At 44.3% G+C, this 16,347-nt stretch overlaps 1 protein-coding gene across 1 annotated transcript in view; it reads left to right on the forward strand.

Moving 5' to 3' along the window:
- Positions 1–16,347, forward strand: part of ABCB11 (ATP binding cassette subfamily B member 11) — a 121,813-nt gene that overhangs the window by 7,948 nt on the left and 97,518 nt on the right. The window lies entirely within an intron of this gene.

Genomic DNA, 16,347 nt, shown 5'->3' on the forward strand with positions numbered 1-16,347 from the left:
GAATGGCTTCCTGTTGCTGCATAACTGAGTCAACGGCAGTGACATGCACACACACGGGCGGTAGACTGTTTTGCCCTCAAAATCTTCCTTTTCCTAGATCTACCATAGCAAAGACCGGAATGGGTTTGAAACAGGTAAGGACTAGCCAAAAGAACACCCTGCAGAAGAATATGATGCTGTGCCTGAGAGAGCCATCAGGTTTCCTCAGAATTCGCTGCACAAAAGTGATGAAGAAAAATACGAGACAATTGGCATTACTTGAGCAACAGTGGAAATTGCTAAAGCAGATTGCGGGCTGGTGGTGCAACATTCATACAGAGAGGGACCGAAGAGCTGACAGTGTTTCCGTGGAGGAACGTCGTTCTGAAAAGTCAGAATTTTTCATCTGTTCCATCAGCTCTGTCTGGTTTCTCAACTGCTTCTCCAGCTGTTTGAAAATCAGTGAATCTTTAAATACAGTCAGGATTTTTCTTGCCTGTGGAAATGTGAGGCATTTTTTTCTCATTAAATTATTGTAGGCAAGGAATGGTTTAGGCTGTGTGGCAGTTCACAGGAAATATAGAGCAGCCTCAGGAAAGCGTAACATATTACTCCATTGTTTGCTCTGTATGCAGTCTATGTACATTCAGTATTTTTCAAAGGGCTTGCAATTATTAACATGTGCAACCTGGCAGCAAAATGTTGCAAAGCAATGGCCTTCTCTTCAGTCAACTCCTGGCTGGCCAATTTCATTCCGCCAATCAACATTACATGCCCAATTGACTATGCTTAGTGTTTGTCAACTCTTTTGGTAACATCCGATCTTATTTCACATAATGGTATGAAACCAGTCCAACTTCATTAAAATAGCTGGTCTCCCCAGAGATATCTATGAACAGTTCTCCCTACTATTGTTACTGTTATGTGCTGTCAAGTTGACTCTGTTTTATGGCAACCGTATGAATGAGAGATTTCCAAAATGTCCTGTCCTCAACAACCCAGCTCAGTGCTTGCAAACTGAACCTCATGGCTTCCTTTAGGGCAGAGGTCCCCAACCCCTGGTCCACACCCCGGTGCCGGTCCGTGGCCTCAGCTGGACAGGCCCCGGAAACAGACATCCCCCCACCCCCGCATGCACCCCGTGCACAGCCCGTTTGCGCCTGCGTGCAAGCATGTCTGCATGAGCACTGCGCTGCCATTTGCACATGTGCACAAATGTGCACACATCTATACAAACACCTACGCTCCTTTGTGCATGTGCGCACGCAGGGGGGTGCCCTGCCTTCCCCAGCCGGTCTGCGGGGCTAAAAAGGTTAGGGACCAAGGCCTTAGAGAGTCAATCCATCTTGTATTTTGTCCTCCTCTTTTCCTCCTGCATCCCACCTTTCCCAGCATTACTATCTTTTCCAGAAAATACTGCCTTCATATGATGGACCCAAAGTATGAGAGTTTCAGTTTCAACATTTTAGCCTCCAGATATAGTTCAGGCTTGATTTGCTCTAGGACCCACTTGTTCATCTTTCTGGCAGTCCGGGGTATCTGCAAAGCTCTCTTCCAGCACCACATTTCAAAACAATTAATTTTTTGTCAGTTTTCTTTACTGTCCAGCTTTTACACTCATACATGATGATCGGAAATCAGTACTATACTTGGGAATATTTTGAGTGTTTTCAGCGTAAGGCCGGGAGCACCTATCTAGACAATGACCTGGTGTTCTCTTTTATAGCAAGACATTGCCTTCTGTCCCTTTTCAGACACTTGATTCTGTTCCTTTCCCCACCCACTTCCCACTTTCTCCTGTTCTGTTGTTTCTGAAGCTGTTCTGGGATTCTCCCTCCCGTTCGCTTTTCAGAAAGCAGTTTTTCTTAAATCTGAAAACTTCAGGCGCACCATTAAGTTAGTGATACGTCGGGCTTTCCTGCATATGTGTGCAGATCCATAAGCAGGAAATTGCTTGAACTGGAAATGATTATTTAGATTTACTGATTTATTTACTAGAATGGCAAAGCAATCATCTGTCTGTAGGTATTTACTTGCACCATATTTCTTGTTTTGGTTTTTAGAAAATCACATGGGTTGAACCAACTCCCATGGTGGATTCCACCCACACCATCTAGGTTGTGTAGTAAAAAAAAAAAACACACACAAGAAAAAGGCTCTCTCCTGCATCATTGGCTGTAACTTATATTCCTTGGTGTTGTACCTATGTAGGAATGTGTTACTCCCACACCTTGGCCCCACTGTGTGAGAGAGGTCTTCCATGATACCTGAAATATGTCATCCTGAGAACTGTTGTGCAATTACCTTACAGTGGTAAGGGCGGAAAGGGTTTCTCTGCACAGTGGAGGAGCTGACATGGCAGTTACATTTGCATCCTCCACCACCTGCCTCTGTAAACTGAGCTGTGTTTAGGTGCAGAGAATCAATGCCAGGATGCTGAATAATTTCTACACCTGAAACAAGAGGTTTGGCAACCCTTGACTTAAGGTCTTGAGAAAACTCTTATCACCTCCTTCTCACAATACCTTGTGTCAGATGTCATGGGACTCCCTGTGACCTTCTTTTAAAAGGCCCCATCCAGAACACTGTTTCAATTCCATTTCAGCCACAGCCACAGCCACACAAACCGACGACCATCCTTTCTTTTTGGACAAAGTCTGTGGGAGTGATTTCAGTTTAGACGTACACAGGATGGTGCTACCAGATTTTTAATGACTGAATGGGAATTTTTAAGAGGCTTGGAGATGATGAATTTGTTGCACAGATCCTTCTTCAGGACTGAAGCAAACCTGACCACAGAGCTTTTCTGTCAAAAAATGGCTGCCACTCTCAGATCTGACAGAACAGGATGACTGTGAGGTGTTGAGGTATTACGGCCTGTAAGACCATTAACCACTTTCTGCATTCAGCCTTTGTTATGAGAGTTCACACATCTCTGATTAATGATTAGGGTGTAATTTTAACACAGAAAAACAGGCGAAACTGCCGTAAGCAAAGGGGAAGTGTAGGGAGGACAAAGAAAGGCGTGAAACGTATACACAGGTGTCATCTGGAGACTGCGATGATGACAAGACTCCCATTTGATGATGTCACGTCGTCCCTTCTCCTGGTCCCCCTTCTCAGCGAGAGATACAGTGAACCCTCGACTTACAGACAGCTCCACTTCCACACTTTTCGAGTTACAGACTTCTCTGGCTGCAAAATTTAGATTTGACTTGCAGTCGAAGAATCAACCTACAGACCAGAAAAAGAAAAAGAAAAAACCAAATTGGAACAAAAACGGTCGGTTATGGATTAATTGGTTTTCAATGCATTGTAGGTCAATGAAGCCTCAACGTACAGACTTTTCAACCTGCAGCCACCGTTCCAATATGGATTAATTCTGTAAGTCGAGGATCCACTGTACAGATAAATCTGAAAAGCAGAAGGACAAAGCAAAAGGGAGATGTGGTTATTACTGGAACATCCGTAACTGTTCTTTATCCTTACAAATACCTAGATGGTTTATAAATACAATTTAAATAATAAAAACAATAAGAATGTGTCACAAACTGAAACAAAGAGAAGTAGCATATCCAATAAATGGATGGAGTTTCCCCATCAAAATCTCTTGGGAGTCAAAAGGGATTTAAGCTCGCTCTGAGAGAACATTGGGAGCAGGGTTTAATTTACTTGGTTACACAGATATTGATCTGTGTTTTTTTTTGTTTGTTTTCTATTGGGGAACTGCCAAGTATATGTTGTGTTTTCACATACAACTGAATACCAGGGCTGAATGGAATGCCATTGTTAGTTGTTCTTTAAATTGATTTTTCTCTCACTTTGTACTTTCTATGTCAGTTCCCTTTTCAGTGAATTAGTAAGTCTTTCTTTTGATGTGTTTCTGTTTAGGCTCACACACAATGTTCTCCTCCTGGATTTGTTTCCTTATAGTCCAAGAAAACACAATTCATTCCGGTTGTAGTAAAGTAATTATGCTTCTGCGGAATCTGTCAGTCACCCTCCTCAATAACTTCCAAGCATGACTACATCATGGAATCATACGACAGCATAGAAACAACAATAACAAAAGCAGGATGACTTATGCAGCAGATGTTATTGCATGATTTCAGTAGCATTGATACCCGCCTACACATTTCAGTTCTCCAAGTCAGGGCACAGCCAGTCTCTTGATTCCTAGTTTCCTTCAAACCCTCTTTCCTTGTATGCGGCGGCTTGTAATGTTGCATTCCAACTGGTCAGGTGTGGGGAAGGGGAGTGATGGGATTGAAGAAGGAAAGAGGTGGGAGATCTAGTGGCTTTATCCACAGAGCTTGGGGGACCCTCTGGAACAGGTTTGGTGGGCAAGGAAGGGGTTGGGCAGGCAGAAGGGTGCTCCTTTGACTTAAAGCTCATTCCACATACAATCTTGCCCTTTGTAGCTCAAGTTGTATTTCAAGAAAACCAAAAATAGGTAGTAGAATAGCTAGGGAGTGCACTGCAGTGTTAAACCCCAGAAGCCTCTGCACTGCAAAGTTGGAAGACCAGCCATCGTAAGATCGAATCCATGTGACGGAATGATCTCCCGTCGCTTGTCCCAACTCCTGTCAACTTAGCAGTTTGAAAGCATGTAAAAATGCAAGTAGATAAATAGGTACCGCCTCGGTGGGAAGGTAACAGTGTTCCATGTCTAGTTGCACTGGCCATGTGACCATGGAAAACAGTTTTTGAACAAATGCTGGCTCTACAGCTTGGAAACAGGGATGAGCAGCGTGCCCTAGAGTCAGACACGACTGGACTAAATGTCAAGGGGAACCCTAACCTTTACCTAATTTCCCTCTAGCTAGAAAACAGGAGAACCAGAGGTTGCTTTTCCAGTATTGGGTGCATGAGATCTCCAGATAGCACAAAGAAGTTTGTTGCAGGTGTACAACTCCATGAATGAATTTCTTCCTGTTTTCATATTTCTGTCCTGCCTTTCCTCCCAGAGATCCCCAGCATGTGGATGGTTGGTACCAGAGTGGGTTGGACTGGGTGCAGGGCAACAGCAGCAGAAGAATAAGTTTAGAACAGGTAGGCTCTGGGCTTCCTTTTCTGAATAACAAAGTGAGACAGAGAGAGGTGTGAGGCTTAGCCTGGCTCCATCAGATTGCAATTCACTGGTATTTTTGTACAGGCATGACAAGGCAAATTTCCAGAACTATACAAAATGACTTCCCCAAAAAGCTACAAAACAAATGCAGGAGAGGTGCAATGGAGGAGGAATTCAGTCATAGTCGGAGGGCAATGAAACTGAACACATCTCAAAAGATATCAGGAGATGTTATTTAGAGAAGCACTACTGCATTTTATACCTGTGTAACTGGAGGAGTGAAACTGGTAAAACCACTCCTTAAGTATCTCACTTACCTCGAAAGCCCTATTAGGGTTGCTATCAGTCAGTTCTGACTTATCGGCACAAACACACACACACACACACACACACACACACACACACACACACACATACAGAGAGAGAGAGAGAGAGGGAGAGAGAGAGAGAGAGAGAGAGAGAGAGAGAGAGAGAGAGAGATGTTCATTAGAGCCAACTAAGGGTAATTTGCATAGTATGATCCAATTTACAAACTGCCACAACATTTTAAACAGAGATATTCTACATGGGTATATTATCTGTCTGTGTGAGTGTGGGTGTTTTTTTAAGCTGCAAAGAGAAGCTCAATGGGCCCTTTAAGAAATGGAAATCTCCTAAACGCAAGTGTCCTTCCGTGGTCCCTGTCCTTGTCAAAAATGTCTTCCTTGGACTCAGGTGATACACTCTTCCTTCCGTTAACCCCTGCAAAGCCTAGAGACCTGCTCCAAGAGCCCAGGAAAGTATTTGGAGTATAACTGGGTTGGTGCTATTGGTAGCTCCTCCCACATTCCACATGAAGACTGTAATTGGGTGCGAAGTCAACATCAACCATCTTCCTTTCCCTCACTTACTTTTCTTACAGCACAGGTCAAACCTGAGTGGCCTGTAGTCCATTTTGGCTTGTCGTTGCCCAGTGTCACCTCCAGGACTCCCTGGAGCCTGCATCATGGGGTGGGTAGGTGTGATCAATCTAAAATGGAGTATCAAACTTCCAGAATCGTCCAAAGACTGGACTAGTCTTTGACACTATTCTACCCAGCCTTGAAATACCCTTTTCCTGCTGCCACCCCCCAAACAGCCTTTTAAAGATGGGACAGGTGCAACCCACTGAGGTCTTATAGTCTAGCTCGAGAAAAAATTCTATAGTACCCTGAATTCTGCATATTAATTTGAGAAAATTTGGTTAACGGCTTGTCTACATGGCTGGATTGGAATGGGCTGGAGCGGGTTAAATAGAGTAGCCAGGAGATCTGGGATGCCATTTGGTGTGATCCTTGTATCCAAATGACATCTGGTCCTCAAATAACACTATTTGGTTTGCTTTTGAAAGAATAATTATGTACATTAGGTATGTGATCTTTAAGAGAAATGTATTATGTATGTGTATACCAAATATAAGAAGTGTTTTGGGTTGGTTGGTTGGTTGGTTGGTTGGTTGGTTGGTTGGTTGGTTGGTTGGTTGGTTGGTTGGTTGGTTGGTTGGTTGGTTGGTTGGTTGGTTGGTTGGTTGGTTGGTTGGTTTAGAGGGATAAGGAAGATGAGACTTATTTAATGTGTCTTGTACTTGTCCATTTTCAAAGGAGGGGGATGTAAGGAAGAGCAAGGAGCAAGCATTACAATTACAGATGGCAGAGGGAGATACGGAGTTGGGAGGTATCAACAGTGTCAGGGGAGGAAAATAGAAAAGAGAGTACTGGTTGCCCCCACTCAATTGTCTCCCAAATCAAATAACCTTGCTGGCAAACCCCCTGGGTTGGAGGTGCTGTTGCTAAATGTCGGGTCAATAAAAGGTAAGACAGGTAACATCCAGGGTGAACATGCTGACCTGGCCAGCATTACAGAGACCTGGCTGGATGAAGCTGGGGGAATTAGTCATCCTCAGCTTTGTCCACCTGGTGTCTTTGTGCAGCAGCAGGTCAGAGATGGGGAGAGGTGTGGAAGGGTTTGAATAGCCTACCAACATCCAACCACCCCTACTAGGTGGTTGAATTCCCCACAGATTGCTGGGTTTGAGTGGGTGCCAAGGACAGAATGGGGATTCTGTTGACATACTGACCACCTAACGACACAACAGTCTCCCTGCCTGAGGTGGCCGACCATATCTCAAATGTGGTGCTCCAGCCACCTCAGCTTGTTGTGCTGGGGGACTTCAACATCCACGAGGAGGACAATATGCCAGGAGCAGCTTGGGACGTCCATTCTTCCCTGATGACTATGGGGCTGCCCCAAGTGGCATTTGGCTCCACTCATGTTGTAGGGCACACTCTTGACCTGGTTTTCTGTATTGTACTGGGCAATATGGTGATAATCTGGGTGCAGAGGAACTCTTGGTAGTTCTGTTGTCATGAACAACCCTGGTAGGGGTTGTTGGCTTATTGGAACTCTGAACCGCTACAGGGGTGGTGGCAGGACAGTTAAGATGGTCCACCCTAGGAGACTGGGTTGAGGCCTTGGTGGCTCTCTGGAATGCAGAGGTGGCCAGGGCTATCAACACGATTGCTCCGGTCTCCCCCCCCACCCCCCCACCCCATGGAGTGCAGTCAAACCTACTCTTCGGTTTACTAGGGAGCTGGGGGTGATGAAACAAGTGGGTCAGAGATTGGATTGATGCAGTTTTCTGGTGATGGCAGAAAACTAAGAACAAATCCAATCAAACACAGGCTAAAGCTCATTCAAAAGCCTGTTCTGCAGCAGTGATGGCAACAAGGAAACAATTTTTCTCTGCCACCATTGCATGTGTTCAAAGCTGTCCATGGGTATATCATCTCTTTGGGTGCACAAGGGCCTGTTGTATAGATGGCCACGAGAAAAAGATGTTGGCCACTCAATAGCCAACTGGGAAGAGTTTGCATGGCACTTTGCTGCTCTGACTTAGGTGCTGTAGTTGACGCAAGTCAACTGTTGATGTAACTTTGCCCCTGCTTGTCCCATTACAATGGAAACATTTCATTTGGTGTGGCCCGATGATGTGGACAGGGTCTTTGGAGAAGAGAGAACCATCACATGTGTGCTGGACCCTTGCCCTTCCTGGCTAAAAAAAAGTAGCCAGAGGGGGTTAATGGAGTGGGTTAATGACTGAGCGGGTTAATGGAGTGGCGAATGCCCTCTTTCAGCAAAGAAGGGTACCAGCATGCCTAAAGGAGGCAGTAGTAAGACCTTTCTTTAAAAAGCCCTCCTTGAATCCCACTGGACTGGATAATTATCAGCCAGTCTCAAACTTCCCATTCCTGGACAAGGTACTGGAGCATGTGGTGGTTTCTCAGCTCCAGGGATTCCTGGAGGAAGCCGATTGTCTAGACCGATTTCAACCTGGCTTCAGGCCTGGTTATAGAACAGAGATGGCTTTGGTCGCCTTGGTGGATGACCTATGCTGGGAACTGGACAGGGAGAGTGTGTCCCTGTTGCTTCTGCTGGGCCTCTCAGCAGCTTTTGATTCCATCAATCAAGGTATCCTTCTGGGACACCTTTTGGGGATGGGTCTTGGAGGTACTCAGAGGGGTGGTGGGGGTGGAATCCAGGTCGACACCCTGACCATTGGCGTGTGGTGTCCCCCAGGGCTCAGTTCTGTCCCCCATTTTACTGAACATCTAGATGAAACCTCTGGGAGAGGTTGTCTAGAGTTTGGAAGTTCAGTGCCGTCACTATGCTCCTTCCCATCTGGATCCAAGGAAGCTGTTCTGTGCCTAGACCAGCACCTCTTGTTCAACAATGGACGGGATGAGGGCTAACAAACTAAAACTTCATCCAGACGAGACATATCAGTGATCAGTCTCCTGATCAGTCATTTGGCAAATCAGGGTATAGGGATCCATCCTATACTGGATGAGGTTACACTCCCCCTCAAAAGTCAGGTTTCCAGCTTGGGTGTGCTCCTGGACTCAGTCCTGAGCTTGGATGTACAATACCAGTGGTGGCCAGGAATGCCTTTTCACAGGCTGGTGTGCCAGGTGTGCCTGTTCCTTGAGATTTCTGATTTGGTCACAGTGACATATTCCTTAATTACATCTCATCTGGATTACTGCAGCATACTCTGTGTGGGGCTGCCTTTGAAGAGTGTTCAGAAACTTCAGCCGGTTCAAAATGCTGCAGCCAGACTGCTGACTGGCACTGGTTACAGGGAGCATCTAAATCCCTTATTACAACAGCTTCACTGGCTATCAGTCTATTTTCAGTCTCAATTCAAATTGCTGGTTATTTATTACACACAAAGTCCAATAAAGCTTGGGTCCAGGCTTTTTGAAATATCATATCACACCATATGAGCATTACTAGCCTTTTGAGATCTTCTGGATAGGCCATTCTCTTGGCTCCACCACCTTCCCCGACTCGTTTGGTGAGGACATGAGAGAGGACCTTCTCAGTGGCTGCTCCCAGGCTTTGGAAGGCCCCCAAGAAGCCAGGTTGGCCCCTCTCCCTTCTTGTCCTTCCTCCTTCCTCTTTAGGCTGGCTTATAAGTGTTTAGGGAACATTCTATTTTTGAATTTTAGAAACATGTTTTTTTAATGATCTTTTTAAAATTATTTTTAATCATTTCATTGTGTTTTTTTTTTTTAATATATACTTTTGGATGGTATTTTTGTGAAGGAATCAGGAGCTAGGGAGTGAACATCAAACCTGTAAAATGTCTAAACTGAACCAACCAAGCCCAAAAATGTTGTGAACAGGGTGAGGATGGCAGAGCTATCTCAAGATAAGGAAAAAGGCACTGTGATCTTGGTAGAACTTGGGGAGAAGCAATGTGTCTGATGAATGGAAGGAAGGTGGAGGAGTGCCCAGAACAGCTCATGAAAAGAACTTGAACGATACAGCTTTTAAATTAAAAGATGCATTGTGATTGGTGAGGCCTCAAGACCATTGATGTGGGAATAATGGGATACAAGGTGCAAGGTAAGTTGTTAGAATGGTTCGTCATCTTGAAAGGATGGCTTAGGTGATTCATGCTATGCTTCACATTTTATGCCATGGAGAACTCTATACATGCTAGTAAGTATAGGCAGCCTTAGAACAGCCTTTTCTTCTTCTTCTTTTCCCCTATGGGAAAAATCCTTCACTGCCTTGAGCTCTCTAACTATATTTTCTATATGATGACACTCTTTGTATATCACTGCTGAGACATTTGATTTTTTTGTCAAGCTATTATGCTTTACTACTTTTGCTTTTGAATAAACTTATAACATTTTATGCAAGCTGTAGTTTATTCAGACAGCTGAAAAGGGTTGAAGGTACAAAGTCTGGTGTCTGAAACGTCCTTAAGACTTGGGAAGAATTTTGAGTTTTGTTGAGTTTTATGCAGGGTTGGTTTATGCAGGAGGCATTTCCCAATCACTAGCGTGCAGACTCTCCTGGGTATAACCCACCCAGGCTGAAGAAGGGCTGTGTGACTGAATAGTAAGTGGACCCCTTTATGTAACCCAAGCAAGCCTTCACATTTTTAACTTGTTATTATTATATGGATTTAACTGTTGTGTGCCACCTTGAGTTGCATGTGGGAAGAAAGATGGCATGTAAGTAAGTTAGTCCTCTGCTTCTTTATGCTGTTTGCTTGTTATTTTTGATAATATTTGATATTTGTTTTTGTTTTCCTTTGCTATGTTTTGGGAGAGCATCATGTGTGACAAAGAACAAATTGTTTAGAAAGTTTTGATATAAATTCCTGGCCACAGAATCTGAACAGGTGCGATTAAGCCCATTGCTTGAGGTAATCCAGATGAGTTTAGGACAGAAATAGGCATGAATTGCTGCTTTGGCAGTTCGTACCAGTTTGTTTATTGGCCAAACAGGTGCCTCTGAGTGGCTGTCACCGGAGGAGGTGGGGTTGGGAAGTGTCAAATACCTGTTTGACCACCAAAAAGGGGAAAAAAGAGAGAGACCAAACTAAACCAAACAACAACAAAATCCCCAAAACCAGTGCTTTGTGCCCATCTGTAGTTTGGACTACCTGGCATCATAAACCTGTGGCATGTTTCATGACATCAGGGTAGTATCACCTTGCCAATGTTGTTGGACTGCACCACCCCACTTGCTAGTTGGCAGGGCTAAGGGGCAGGGCTGATAGAAGTTGTGGTCCAACAATATCTCAAGGGCTGCTGGTTCCCTGCCCCTCAGCTCTCATTAGCCCTGTCTCTTGGCCCTGCCAACTAGGGAGCGGCCTGGTGGAGTCCAACAACGCTGGCAAGGCAATGCTACCCTAGTGTCATGAAACACATCACAGGATTATGACGGAGCTCATTCCATGTTGGCTACTTAATTTTTTTTTAAAGACACAGAACAGGAGAAAATAAAAAGCTTGTGCCATGTGGAAGCAAGAAGAAAGCGGCCGATTTGAAAACTTTGCCCTTACAGAACTTAGACCAAGTGCAGGAAAATGGAACGCAGGAAATTTTACTCATTTTAGGAGTAGTCCTAAATGAAAAGTTGAGGCCCTTGTGCAAAGGTCAAATTGGGGAAAGGGATGGAATAGGCTGTGCCACCTCATGTGGAGATGGGGTTGGAGTGGGGTCTGCAGTTCCCCGTGTGACCCACCAGGAGACCCTGAAGTCCAAAATCAAACATCTGCAGACCTAGAGATCCCATGTTCAGATTCCAGATTCTACTGGCACAAAGGAGGCAAGCATTATAACATGCAAAGCCCTCCACAGTTCTTCCTTCGGTGGCATTTTAATGCAAGTCAGGGAGAAGTGCCTTCCTTCCAGCCATTGGTCTTCAAGCCCGGTCCATCTCTTCCATGGCATCTGTTTTAATTCACAAGGGAGAAGCAAGATCTGTCTCCTCCTCATCCTTTGGTGCTGCTTTGGTGCTGCAGCTACGTGCCAGGGTTTCTAGGAAAGGGTAGATGCATTGGCGTTAAAGGTTTGGATTCCATTTCCATTTTTTTTATGCCAGCAGTGAAGTCTGGAATGAATTGATTACAATGAAATCATGAACTGACAGTGGTTATGTTTCTCCCCAACAATTTGAAAAACCAGTGGAGATTTTCCCGTTGATTCCTTCCAGTGGGTGCAACACTCCATTGTGCCAGGAGTTGGACAATTTTGGAAGTTGTGTGAAGGGATATCCCATAATAACTCCTTGCGCAACCTCGGAAACTGCCTGAACAGTTCATGCAACAGGTGACTGTGCAAACTGAGGGGCTGAACATGATTCTGCTCACTGTTTTGTTACAATGGTCATGAAGTTAATGGTTTAATGCAGAGTAACTATTCTGGTTCATATTTCTAATTTGTTACTTGCAGGGAGGGCAATTTTGGAGGATTTGTGCCATTTGGGGCCATTTTGCATTATACTATTTTTTTTTAATTAAAAGCAACAAGTTGTTGACAGGATACAAGTGTAACAAACTGATTTAATAATATTCACTAGAAGAGTTGTTTTGCCCCATCAAATTGCTTCAGGCTTATGGCAACCTTAATAGGTTTTCCAAGGTATGTGGATATTTAAGGAGTGGTTTTTCCATCCCCTCCCCCAGTGAATTTTCATGGCCCGGTCTCTTGAGGCATAGTCCATCATTCTATCCTCTGTAACAACATTGGCTCTCCAGCTGTTGCTGACTGATATGGTTTAGAACAGTGGTTCTTAACCTTTGTTACTCGGATGCTTTTGAACTGCAACTCCCAGAAACCCCAGCCAGCACAGTTGGTGGTAAAGGCTTCTGGGAGTAACCCAAGGTTAAGAACCAGTGGTTTAGAATAATATTAGCTTTACAACTGAGGTGTCCAAAGGCTGGGCAGGAGCAGTTCCAGAGCTCAGTTCTAATGAGAATTCTCCTATTAGCAGAAGGCTGTGAGGGACATTCCCCTCCCTCCATCTGGAGCGCCACGGCGTTGTCCTGGAGGATTCCCAAGCTTTCTACATGGGTGTGGCAGAGATCAGATATATCTCCATTCCACCAGCAGAGCTCTTGGGCAAGATCAGGAGTTTCCTACACGTGGAAAGAGTTTTCCATCCACCCGAGTCCGATTCTGGATGTGTCCCTCAAGTGTGAAGCAATAGAGTTCTGGGCTGGTCAATACTCTTATTGCGTCACTACAAAGTTGTAAACCAATATGTAAGATTCTTCCTCCGCTCCTGGCTCCTTTTCCAGAACTTTTAGGATCTGTTGTAGGGGAAAGGCTTTCAGAATGACTCAAAACAGAACCACAGTATACTTAACCAAACAAGACATTTATTCAATTGGAATACAAACATAGACGTTAGAAATAATAAAAGGAGAATGCATAAGTGTATGTGATACAATGTTCTTAATTAAATGTAAGTTTTAGTTAACTAGTTAAAACATGGAAACAGAACTGTCATGGAACCAAAGAATTCACAGATCCATTACCACTCCCAATTTCTGTTTAAGTTTCTAAAAACAGATGAGGATGAGGGAGAGAGATGGATCAGAACTTGAGTAGGGTAGAAGAGAGATTTAAGCCTTTCCCTTGTACTTATTCTGTGGCAGAGGTGGATCTACTATGAAACTAATGAAGTTTAAGCTTAAGGGCCCCTAATCTCGGTGGGGCTCCAGAAGTGCCTTTAATCTACATTTGAAAAAAAAAATGTGGTCATCTGTTGTGGAACAACCTTATTGAGGAAGATAGCACTGGTTACCCAGACCTTGTTAGTGGTTATGAAGCCCCCCCCCCCCACAAATGTAGGTCTGTCACTGTTCCCTGGTGCAAACTGACTCCTCAGACAGCCATCTTCATTAAAAAAGGGGTGAAATATTACAGCAATCTTCCTTCCCCCACTACTTTAAGGAAAGAGGAAAGAAAGAAAAATAGAAATGGGGATATTTACATGCTGATTTCCCACCAATTGTGCCACTCACTTAATTTGATAGAAGTGACAGATCCATTTCCCAAAGTCTGTCCAAGGAACATCATTAATGTACACCCACTTAGCCAAAGTACAAAATTTTGGTAAACATATGGCATACCATCTTCCTTCTGCTGTTGAGCTATTGAAGCCCATTTTTCCTTTCGAATTAAGAGAGCAGCAAAGGAAAAGAATAAACAAAGAGGTCCCTTAGATACAACAGCAGCACTGAATAGTTAATGAAAACTATAGACAATGAAAACTAACAGGAGCTTGAGCAAAAATTCGGTTGAGAAGTCTCAACTAAAAGGGAACAAAAGTGGGGACAGATTCAATGGCCTTGCCACACTTAAACAGAGGTAGAATTCTCAACAAGAGAAAGAGGTTCCATTTTCAACACAGTCATAAGGTGCTGCTCAAAGTTCAAGCTGTTTTGAGGTATGTCAATGGAGCAACCACTGAGGTGTTTGGTTCATGAATGCCCTTAATTTCTTTGAAAAGAAATACAATAGACACATATGTTGCAATGGGAAGAAAACACGTGCAGCTTTTACCAAGAGGTTCAAAGTGAATACAGAGTTTTAGGAATGCAATACTAAAATCTATCACAATTTATCACTGATATCATTGACTTTCGCACAAAACAAAAATGCAGTCTGTATTATAAGATGCTAATAATGCCATTAATTGCACCCCTCCTAAAATTCACCCCAAATGTAAACATGGCTTAGTGGTGGTTCGCCCTGAGTGGCATTTCTAAGTCTTGGTTGAAGTTGGGGAGTGTTCCCCCCCCCCAATGTAGTAGTAATTATCATCATCATCTTAGAACTGTTGAGCTAGAAGGGATTGTATCAGAGATGGGAGTATTCCTATACAAATATCCCTGCGCAGCTGGAGTTAACAAGGGTCCAGCCCCTGGGGCCAGACCTTCCACTCACACATCTGCCGGCAGCAGTGATGGCCCCTCTCTTCCTTCCAATTCCTCCATTGTGCCGCTCGGCTAGCCACTCGGCAGCCTTGCAGGGAGACTCGTCCTCCCTCCCTCTTCCAGGAGTGGCTAGCCGACCAGGAAGAGAACGACACTCGGGAGCGATTGGAAGGATGAGCGGGGCTGTTGGCAGTGGCAGATGTGTGAGTGGATGGTCCGGTCCCAGGGGCCAGCTCCTTGTTAATTCCAGTTGTGTGGGGATATCCGTATTCATATATGAATACAAATACCTGCATCTCTAGACTCTATGGATCATTTCCAGCCCCTGTCAAGGAGGCAGAGTGGGGAATCGAACTCGCAACCTCTGCCTCCACAGTCAGAGACCTAAACCACTGAGCTAGTAAATAAACCATCCATATGTAAATGTTATTTGCCTTGAAGAACTGGCTTTCAGATTGTATTTGACCCCAAAGCTATTATATTTTTTGTTCCCTGGAAAGGTAAACCAAAACACTGGAATCTCTACTACTGCTTATCACTTATAAAACAATTGACTTCTGGTGAACTAGTGGAAATAAGAGTAGAGCTGGAAATCTTTCAGGTTTTGGGCTACAGCATCCAGCACGGCTAGGACTTTTTTTTTTTTAAAGGAACTTTTCCAAGTTGTGGTTAATAGCAAGTCAAAAGCAGAGCTTGGAATGTAGCCGGACTGGCTGATTCTGAGAGCTGTAGCCCCCCAAAAAGTGAAACAGGCAAGCTGTTTATTTGGATGTGACAGACAATTGATGACGTATTGCAAGGAGCTGTTTCACGCCACCATCCTCTCCTGGCACACCCTTCCAGTTATTGCATAATAAAAGTGATTATTATATTATCATATTGTTACAGTGTGATAGCACTGTTGTATAATAAATGTACTTGTACTATTTGGACCGCCGGTCAATGACCCATCATCCGATATGGCCGGATGGCTTCCGATTTATTGGTGGTGATTAAATGTTCCATAACTGTCCAGCCTATCTCTGCAGAGATAGCAGCCTCCTTTTCCTGCGCCATGAAATACCAGTGGCAGGAGTAAAGGTAGCAAGAGCCAAGTTCACCCCTCTCTGGAGCAAACAGAGTTTTGCTTCTTATAATGCCCAGAGAGTTGTTGCCTTCTCTGAGTGACCACTTAGCCCAGGCTAGCATCCTGCTTCCTAAGCGCAGAGAGGAAGGATGATCAAGAAAATGGCATTCCTGCTCCAGCAGTCTCCCCCTCCTGTGACTAACTGGGTGATTGAGCTCAGCCTTCTTTTTAGGCAGCCACACACTGTCTAAAAAAAAAAAAGCCGACCGACTGACAAACCGATTTGTGGTTTGTTGGAAATTCCTGGGGAAATTTGTGGGTCGTGGGTTGTCAACCTTGACAACCCACGACCCACAACGAACCACTATTTTGGCAGTTCATCCCCATCTCTATTAGGGAGTGTGTTGTTGTTGTTGTTTTGTTGTTTTGTTTTATTTTAAGAGACCTGGCTAGAATATAATTGCTTGT

Source organism: Pogona vitticeps, chromosome 1, assembly GCF_051106095.1.
Source record: "Pogona vitticeps strain Pit_001003342236 chromosome 1, PviZW2.1, whole genome shotgun sequence".
Lineage (NCBI taxonomy): Eukaryota > Metazoa > Chordata > Lepidosauria > Squamata > Agamidae > Pogona > Pogona vitticeps.